General features: G+C 44.6%; 1 long non-coding RNA gene across 1 annotated transcript; it reads left to right on the top strand.

The window, feature by feature from the left end:
* Nucleotides 1-2,351: 2,351 nt before the first annotated feature.
* LOC144582309 (uncharacterized) lies at nucleotides 2,352-9,466 on the top strand. Its single transcript, XR_013534777.1, has 2 exons — nucleotides 2,352-2,855; nucleotides 3,215-9,466. It is a non-coding gene; the product is annotated as an uncharacterized LOC144582309 (long non-coding RNA).
* Nucleotides 9,467-10,096: the final 630 nt, after the last annotated feature.

Raw genomic sequence — 10,096 nt, 5'->3', positions numbered from 1 at the left:
ACATGGAGAAACCCCATCTCTATTAAAAATACAAACAAAGAAACAAACAAACAAAAAAAATTCAGCCAGGTGTGGTGGTGCATTCCATCTACTCAGTGAACTAAGGTAGGAGAATCGCTTGAAGCCAGTAGGTAGAGGTTGCGGTGAGCTGAGATCGCGCCATTGTACTTCAGCCTGGGCAACAAAAGCAAAACTCTGTCTCAAAAAACAAAAAGAAACTTTCTCTACTAAAGTAATGAAGATATTCTACTATATTATTTTTACATATAGATACATGTTTTACAAGAGATGAGTACAATTGCATTTTTCCATATAGATAACCAATTGTATTTAAATTATTTACTAAATAGTTTTCCTTTACCCACTGACCTGTAATGCTACCTCTTCTGTACATATGTTCAGGGCTTTCTATTCTGTTCCAAAGATCTAGTTTATTACCCCTGCCTCAACACCCCAACTCTCTTAATTAAAATAACTCTAACATAAAATCTCCCATCTGCTAAAGAAATTCTCTCTGCTTATTCTTATTTAGAGTGTCGTGGCTATTTTTTGTCTTTCCTATTTCTATATAAGGCTTAAAGTCAGCTTAATCAGTGTCAGAAATGCTTGATAAACATTTGATTAAGATGTATTTGAGTTCTTAGAGCATTGTAGAAAATTAATATCATTATAATACTGAATCACCAAGCCTGGATCTTGGCAAGTCTATTTGATTAATTGATTGTCTTTAATTACTGCCTTCTGTAATTACTCACTAGGGTTTTTTAAATATGCCAATTGATATCTTGTACAGAATTTGTCAGGTTTAGTTTTAGAAGTTTATATATAGGCACTTTTGCTGTATCCAATTTTTAAAATTTTCATCTTCTATTTGTGCAAAACACCTCTGTAATTTTTTCTTCCTACCCTGAAAATCTATCTTATTAACTTCAAGAATGTTCTAATCATTTGTATTTTCTGTATTCAGCATATTACCATTTGCAAATTATGAGAGTTCTGCGCCTTCCTTTCAAACCTTTCTATTTTGATTTCTTTTCTTGTTTTACGACACTTGGAAGATCTTCAAGTACAATGTTTAATAAGAGCAGTGAAAACTGCTGGACCACCCATGCAAAAGTTGAGCTGTCACTCCTGAGTCCTCACTGTCTTGCTCTTACAGCTTAGTTCTTTGGGACCCATCCAAAATCCAGAGATTTATGGTGCCACATATGCCCCCTGAAGCCTTTAGATGTAGACTTTATTCCTCCAGCCCTCGAGGGTCTCAGACACCGCCCAGACCAGCAAACATCACCCAAGACAAGAGCAGCCTCACAGCTCCACTTGCTTTTTGATATTTCTGCCTTCTCCTGGTTCCTGGCCTGGCAAATCTTCACTGCTTGTTTAGCCAATTCATACCTTCAATCAAATTTTTCAAATATGTACTCTTTTCCCACTTGTCCAGTAGTACTCAGTGGGAGGGATGATCCAAATACCTAATTAGTAATTGCTGAAAACTAAAGTACAGTGTACAATTTTTATTTCAATTTACCAAGAGAGAAAATGCATAGATATCAGTAGTGACCCCTTAAGCATGTGTTAACTTAGGGGTCATAAAAACAAAAATGTTAGCTAATACCTATCTATTCCAGATTAAAATATATATCAATAAAACTCAAACTTCTAGGAAAAATACTTACATATGTAATATTCACTACGACACTGATAGACAAACATGTAAGTACAGTATGAAGACACTTCTCATCATCTTCAGTGCATGAGGCAGATGGTGTGAAATGAGAACCAGGGATTTGAAATGTGTTGCAAGACTGTGAAAGGCATTAGAGTAAGTTCTACACAAACAAATCAAAGCAGTCTCCTGACAAATGACATTGGACTTATCTGTGAGATGCATGTCCTTATTGAAATGGAGCTAATCCTGGGTAGGTGATTTTTTTTTTTTTTTTAAATAAAATGGTCTCTGACTCACCATCTAGCGGTCCACCACCACTTTTTCCCTTTGCTAAAAGGAAGGCCCCACCCTGAGCCAGCATTTCCCAGATGGAGGTCTCTTGCTGACATTAACTTCCAGCAGGGTAAATTTTCATGGGAACCCAAAGAGAAGAGGAAGAGCTCAAGAAAAAGGGCCTAAAGGAATGACAATAGTGATAATATTTTACACTTTTATTGTTCTGTGTGTCAATTAGTGGTCTTAGCACTTTAAAAATACTAATTTATTTTATTCTGACTACACATCAAATTGTACCTGTTATTTTCTCTTTTACAGATTATGAAAAATAGGAGCAAAGGTCACACACAAGTAGGGGTGGAGCTGGGTTTGCACCCAGACAACCCTGCCCCAAGGCCATGCTCAGGACACTTCACTTTTCCAGAATGTGAGGGTGGTGGAGAGTCCAGCTCAGGGAGAGACTGGAGTGAGAGAAGGAGACTGTGCAGAGTGGATGACTCTGATGGACCCACGATTCCAGGAGAGAAAGACAAGGATTATGTCACTCAAGGAAAATATTCAGTCTCTGGTTTAAACTTAAGCATCTCAAGCTCTAGGACTGGTGGCTGGGCGGGGAAGACTAACCAAACCAAAGCTGCAGCTGTGAAGACTTTCCTCTCCTGAGAATTCTGCGGGAGTTTCCCTAACCTCATGGCCACCTCTCATCCTTTGCTCTTGTTTTTCTCCCTGAACTGACCGTTGGGTCCTGGGTTCTAGAGGAGCCGTCAGAGTGAGTGGAGAATGGGCTTCATAAACTGGGAGATCTCCACGATCCTCCCTGGACTCCAAGACACCCAGAGAAGTCCGATCCCGCGTCCCGGAACCCCATCCTGCTCCTCTGTGGATCCTGACCTCGAAGAGACCTGGGCTGGTGAGGAGAGGATCAGCATGAACTGGGCTGGGGAGGCTGGAGGGAAAGGGCGGCCTGCGGGGCTCAGCAGCTCCTCCGGTGGCGCCTTCGCCCCAGGCTGTGGTCTGCAGACTCCTCAGGTCATTTCTCCCACTGCAGCTGCCCTACGCCACCCTCCCCTAGTTCTTGTCCCTCTGTCTCCTCCCCAGCTCTCCACACACAGTAAGAAGCTCCCAGGTATGGGAGGGAGCCCGGGAGGCTGGGTCCCCGCCGGGAAGCGGAGCAAGCCTGTCCCGAAGACAGGAGGCGGGGGGGGGGGGGGGGGGACCCAAGGGGAGAGAGGCGGGGTCTCAGGCTCCCTGCGCCTCTCCCGCCCAAAGGTGCGGGTTCCCGGGGCCCAGGCCCGCACTCCCGGGTACTCGGACGCCGCCGGGCTCCGCCTCCCTCCACCACGCGCGCCCTGGGGTCCTCAGCGGCGCCTTTCCTGGGCGATACGCGGTTCCTGCACCTCCACAGCCGTGGGGAGGATACGAGTGTGAAGCCGCGGGTGCAGTGGCTGGAGAAGATGGGGCAGAACTGTGGGCGCCCTGAGGAAAGTTCTTCAAGACCGCAGGGAGTGTGTTACTGAGGTCCCCGAGGTTTCTGGGCCGGCACCACCACCCGGGCAAGCCGGTGAGTGACGTCAGGCTCCGGGCACGGGTGTCCCCCCTACCCCACACTGACCGGCCCGGGGTCTCCCAGGCGTTGGGGGCGAGGCCTCGGCTGACCCCTCGCGGGTGGGGGAAGCGCTGGGGACATTTTGATCCCGGTTTCTCCTTCAATATCTGGATCATGACTGACTTCCGCTGTGACTAATCACAGAGGGAGGGAGGAGATGGGGTGGGCGGGGCGACCTTCCTCCCTTCCGTCCCCTCAAGGGCTCACCCCGGGGGCAAGTCCGGGACCCCACACCTGCAGATGCTGCTGTGCAGCTGGATGGTGGCTCCGGACTGGACCTTACTTGGGGGACACTTTCAGTCCACATATGACAAGATTTCATGTCCCTGAATGAGGACCTACAGACCTGGACAGCGCCTAAAAGCACAGCTTGGAGAATCCAGGGCACCTTGGAGAGGTTCTGGATCGCGGAGGCCACAGGGGAACCCCTGATGGGTCACTGCACTAGGTGGCTTCTCAGACACCTGGAGCATGGCAAGGAGATGCTGCTGCTGGCAGGTACTGGGGTCCTCGGGACCGAGCGTCAGGACATCCCGGAGCCGGAATTATGTTCCCTTGAAGCGTTCCTATTGGAGGGAAGAGGAGACCCAAACAGTGTCCTCCTTCTTCTCCTCAGCATTTCCCTTGTGGGGTTCTGCCCAGGCTCCTGAGGCTGTCCTGAGGGTGGGTGGGGAGGGAGGACAGAGAGAAGCAGTGCAGGGAGGTAAATAGGAAATGACAGTAGTTACCCTTGTCAACAGTGATGCACTTGGGTCCACCTTCACTGGGAGTCTTTCTCTTTCCTGGTCCTCTGTGCCCAACAATTACATATAATCTTTAACCCAACCAGAAGATAAAACATCAGGAAACAGAATCAGCAGAGAGGCAGTGGATGAAAGAACCACAAAGGACTGCTAGGTTCTAATAGAATGTAGCAGATATGAGTATCAAAAGGTATAAACCTTTTTGCAAATCAGAAAAGAAACAGACATTTTAAGACTGAAAAGTGAAATCACCAATGTTAGAATCAAAAAGCTGGACCTGAGGATCCCTCACCCAAGGGGTTGAGTTAAACTCTGTCCCTGTTCCTTCTGGAGCCGGTGGAGACTCCTGCTGTGCAGCAAAGCCTGGGAGGGGCCCTGGCTGTGGAAGGCAGGCTGAGAAGCCACAGGTGAGGTAGGAGGAAAGGGGCCTGCTGGACTCCTGGAGGCCCAGTAGCCAGGGAGGGCCAGTTCCTGTGACTGACTCTGGATGTCAGAACCTCTCTCTAAAGTCAGATGTTCCCACTCCTGCATGAGCTTCCAGGAGTAGGGCCACATGGGGCTCAGAAAGTCCCACAGTGTCTGGAAAGTGGGCCTGTCACTTGTGGGATAAAAATTCTCAAGTCTTTCTCTTTCAGATTCCTCAATTTCTTAAAAGAGATTGAGTTGGAATAACCTGGGCCCCAAACTGAATTGGCAAATTGAAAGGATGTGTGTAAGGTGCGTATGTCTGTGTACATGTGGATGTATAAACAGGTATAGGCATCTATGTGTATGTGTGTGTTTGTAAGTGTGTATATGTATGTATCTGTACATATTTATGTACATAAGCATGAATGGGTGTGTGTGTGTGTGTGTGTGTGTGTGTGTGTTGTTCTGTGACTTCCTCATACTTGGCACCACTCTGGAGTTTCCTTGCTTACCCCTGACACCATTGATTGTAAGGGACAAAACAGCTCTCCAGCTGAGGGACAGGGGGGGAGTCAGGATAAATGCTGGGGAGAACTGCTCCTCATCACACTTGGAATAAGGAAACAGGAGCTAAATGAATGAGTCCCACTCTTTTACAAGACTGTGCCTTAATAAAAGTGTCAGCCACTTTCCTAAGGAATTTACATGAATTAAATCACTTAAACCTCACAAGAGCCCCATTTTAAAGATAGCTGGCAACCCCATTTTACAGACAGGGAAAGTGAGGTCACTAGGAAGTTTAGTAACCATCAGTGGTCTGACTCATGACTCTAAGGAGACAGTCTGACTGCTGAGCCCAAGTAACTGCTCTGTCATACTCACCCTCATACCTGTCCACTGGCTTCCAGTGAGTCACCTCCTCCTGTAAGCTCTGACCAGCTTCCCTTTCTTCTTCAGGCACAGAGACTTAACTGGAGTCTATTGCATTTGCCACAGTCTCAATGGGGGAGTCACCAGACTTGAAGTGACCTATTACTTGCCGGAGGTGGGGAAAAGGGAGGTTTATATCTGCCCTGGAGGGAGTCAGTGGTGTTTGCATGAGGTGCCCTATCTAGAATGCTGAACAGTAAACACCAGCAGGGCCATGGAGAGTCTATTCATCACTGTTTTATTTCACAGGCCACATGGGCCTGAGAGCTTCGGGGTATTCACTCATCTCCTTCCAATCCCTGCTGGTTTCTGAGCTTTCTTCTTCCATCTGATAATACCTGCACTAAACGACAAACCATGAAAAGGGGTCTAGCCACACCCCAGACCACCCCGGTACTTCCTCCTCTCTGCCTGCCCGTCCCTAGTGGGGCCTCCTGGATGGTGTGAGAGGAGAGCAATGGAGATAGTAAGAGAACTTGACGTTTACACTGGTAAAGAGAAAGTGGGATGTCCGCCTAGGAGAACAATAAGGGCTGCCATAGGGAAGGGGATGAGAGAAGTTCTAACTGGCCCCAGGGGTCACTTGACTCAGTGAAAGCTGTGGGGGGTGTTTTCAGCTATCTATTGCTATGTAAGACATTACCACAAACATAGCAGCTTACAACAACACACATGTATTATCCTGCATTTCTATGGGTCAGAAATCAAGACACAGCTATGCAGCTTTCTCACATGATTTTCATCCGAATGACATGGCTGTGTCTTATATGGAGGCTGAACAGGGGAAGGATCCACTTCCAAGCTCAAGCAATTGTTGGCAGGATTCATTCTTCCATGCCCATTAGATTGACAGCCTCAGTTCCTTACTGGCTGGTGGCCAGAGGCTGACTTCACTTCCTTGACACACAGCCCTTTCTGTTTCATCAAAACTTGCAAACAAGGCAGAAGACAGAGTCATCTAATAATACAGAAGTGTGGCTCTCACATGACCTCATCACAGAAGTGACATCATTTTTGCTACATTCTACTGGTTAGAAGCAAATTACAGGTCCCAGCGGTTCTCAGCTGGATGAGATGTCAAGAGACAGGATCACTGGGCATCATCTTAGGGTCCATATGCACAGACTGGACCATCACTGAACAAGATCTTTATAAACCCGGTCCCAGCCTGGGCCAGATGATCTGCAGAGCTGAGATGTGTTTATGAAAGCAAAGCCCTGGATACAAGAACCAGAGATGCCTACTGGAAAGGCTGGTCTTGCATTCTGTGTGACGCTAGGCTGGCGTTCTCTCCAAATATTTTTCTCTATTACTCTCCACACATCCTGCATCTCTAAAGAAGCACCACCACTAGACCTATCTGGTTTTTTGGTTTGTGTATCATACTGTCAGGCAAATCTTCTGTTCTATTTCTTCAAGCTTGTTTTTATGCAGAATTCCACAAACTTACTTCTGGTAATTACACTTTGTTGATTTCTTTTCCTTCACTCAGTTTATTTTTTAGTGATTTTATTTCTCCTGTATGGATTAGTAATTTAATTAGGGGATCAGTGTCTTCTAAAGAAATCTTTCTACTACGTTTTGGACCATATGTACTAAGATTCTTTTGCCAAGCCTCAGCTCACTTCCCACATGGGCACAAGACAAAATTAGTGGGGGTCCTGGAAAGTCAGGGATTGGCATAGTTCTTAAGCAGGACCAGACATGTAGGTCACAAAGATATAAGGCATATACCTTTGATTTTCTTATGTCCTCACAGATGATACCATACCTGTCACTCAATCCCTGTTTGTAGAGGTGAACTCAACTAAACTCCTCCCTGATCAGTCAATAGCATGTGAGCCCAACAATCTCTTATGTCATGGGCCAAACTCCCTTGTTTTATGTCATTTTCCCAAGTTGGGTGCTGTTCATATGGGGTCCTGCCTCTTTATCCACCTCACTTTCCATGTGTGAAACACTGGGTCTTGATCACTCAGAACTCTCAGGGTCCTTTCTACCCTTTCCTACATCCTAATATTCTCCCTGTAGTTGCCCCCAGGGTTTCCCTGAACCCCTTTTTCTCCAAGTATCCAGCCTAGCATCTCTCAGTTCATTCTTCACACTTCACCAGAGGGATTCTTCTGGAATGTGGATCTGATCAAGCTTCTTCCTGATTTCAGTGCTGCCAATGCTGCACATTGTCCTTGGAATAAAAGCCAAGGTTCTCCCAAACCCACGAGCCTCAGCCATTGAACTTGCTCACTGCTCCAACCTTGTTTCTGCACTGTGCTCCTTTCTTTCTAATCTCCACCCTGAACTGCTGACAGCTCCCCAGACTCCCTGTGTGCTCTTTCTTCTGAGCCTGTGTTTGTGATACTGATTCCCTAGAAGATTTCTCCTGCCATTCACTACACCAAGAAAATATCAAAAATTTTCTGTCTCTGGTCCCAACATCTCCAAATTGTACTGATTCTTCAATGTGCAATGGCTGTAAATTAGGCTGTAATCTTGCTGGGATGTTGGAGGGAGAAGAAAGGGAATGACTAGACAGCTCTTCTGATTCTGTCCCATGTCCCTGATGGCTGGTCATCTTGGGCTGTAAGACAGTTTCCCTCCTACGTAGAACTGATCATTGCTGACTCCCCAAGAGGTTTTCACAGTATTAATGTTCACTTAATGCATCAGTCATCTTCTTGTCTTCTATCTCCACGTTTACATTTTTCTTCTCTTCTACCGCTGTAGTCCTGCCTTGATTCTTCAGCCATTGCTTTCCTTTTACATGCATGTGCTTTAGCCAGTTCTCTAGGAAGACATTCCAGACAGCTCTTTATCACTTGTAACTATGTTTATTTATTTGACTGCAGAGTTTTCAAGATTCTTAACTTTCTATTTTTGAAATTTTAGTGTAAAAATAATTCATGCTCACAATAGGAAATGAAACAATCAAAATATGCATAAACATACTTTCATATCTCTCCTATCACTAAATCCAAATCCACTTTACTAAGGTAATTACTATTAAATCAGCCTACTCTCTATGTCTACTTTCTTCACTTGCAAGCAAACCATATTGGTAGTGTTTTTGAGCAAAAGACTGCAAATTTTAAATGTAATTTAATCATTTTCAGGACGACTTGAGATATAACTCAAATAGTGTAAAATCTACATATTCAAAATATCCAATTCAGTGGTTTTTAGAATATTCACAGTTGTGCCGCCATTGCCACAATGAATTACACATCACTTTCTTTTTATAAATTTTTAAAAATTCTACTTTAAGTCCTGTAGTACATGTGCAGACCATGCAGAATTGTTACATGGGTATACACATGCCATGGTGGTTTGTTACAGCCATTCCCCCATCATCTACATTAGATATTTCTCCTAATGTTATCCCTTACCAATCTTCCCTCCCCCTGCTATCCCTCCCCTAGTTCCCCCAGCCCTCAACAAGCCCCAGTGTGTGATGTTCCCCTCCCTGTGTCCATGTGTTCTCATTGTTCATTTTCATCTCCTCCAAGCCCTGCAGAAAAATTCGTATCCAAATACCCAGCCCTAAGAAGTTACCAACCTATGTCTTAGCTCTACAGATTTACCTATTTTGAATATTATATTTAATAAAGTTATACAATATGTAGCCTTTTGTGTCTGTCTTTTTTCACTTGTCATAACGTTTTCAAAGTTTGTGTGGGTTGTAGCTTGTATCAGTACTTCACATCTCTTTTATTGCTTAATTATATTTCTCTGTATGGATATATAACAATTTGTTTATGTATTAGTTGGTGACATTTTGATCCTTCTCATTTCAGATTATTATTAATAATCCTGCAATAAACAAAGTATGTAAGTTTTTATGTGAATTTGTGTTTTCATTTCTCTTGGAAGGGGATTGCTGGATCATATAATACTGTTTAACATTTTGAGCAACTGCTGGCCTGCTTTCTAAAGGGGCTATGTCACTTAAATTCCCACCAGCAAAGTATGCGTGTTTTAGTATCTCCACATTCTCACCAACTCTAATTATTATCTTTTCAATTACAACCATTCTAGTGGGTGAGAAATAGTAACTCATTTTTGGGTTGATGTACATTTCCCTGATGGTTGATGATGTTGAACATATTTCTATGCATTTATGGGCCTTTTGTATGTTATTTGTCTTTTTATTATTTATTATATTTATATCATTTATTATTATTTTATTATTACTAATATTATAATGAGTTATGATCATTCTTTTTTTTTTTGATACTGAGTTTCATTCTGTTGCCAGGGGCCAGGCTGGAGTGCAGTGGCATGAGCTCGGCTCACTGCAACCTCTGCCTCCTGGGTTCAAGCAATGCTTCTGCCTCAGCCCAAGCATTGGGACTACAGGCATGCGCTACCACACCCAGATATTTTTTAGTAGAGACAGGGTTTCACCATGTTGGCCAGGATGGTCTCAATTTCTTGACTTTGTGATCTGCCTGCCTCAACCTCCCAAAG

This window comes from Callithrix jacchus, chromosome 4 (assembly GCF_049354715.1).
Source record: "Callithrix jacchus isolate 240 chromosome 4, calJac240_pri, whole genome shotgun sequence".
NCBI lineage: Eukaryota > Metazoa > Chordata > Mammalia > Primates > Cebidae > Callithrix > Callithrix jacchus.
The sequence above is the reverse complement of the archived record's forward strand: the minus strand, read 5'-3'. Positions and strand labels throughout refer to the sequence as shown.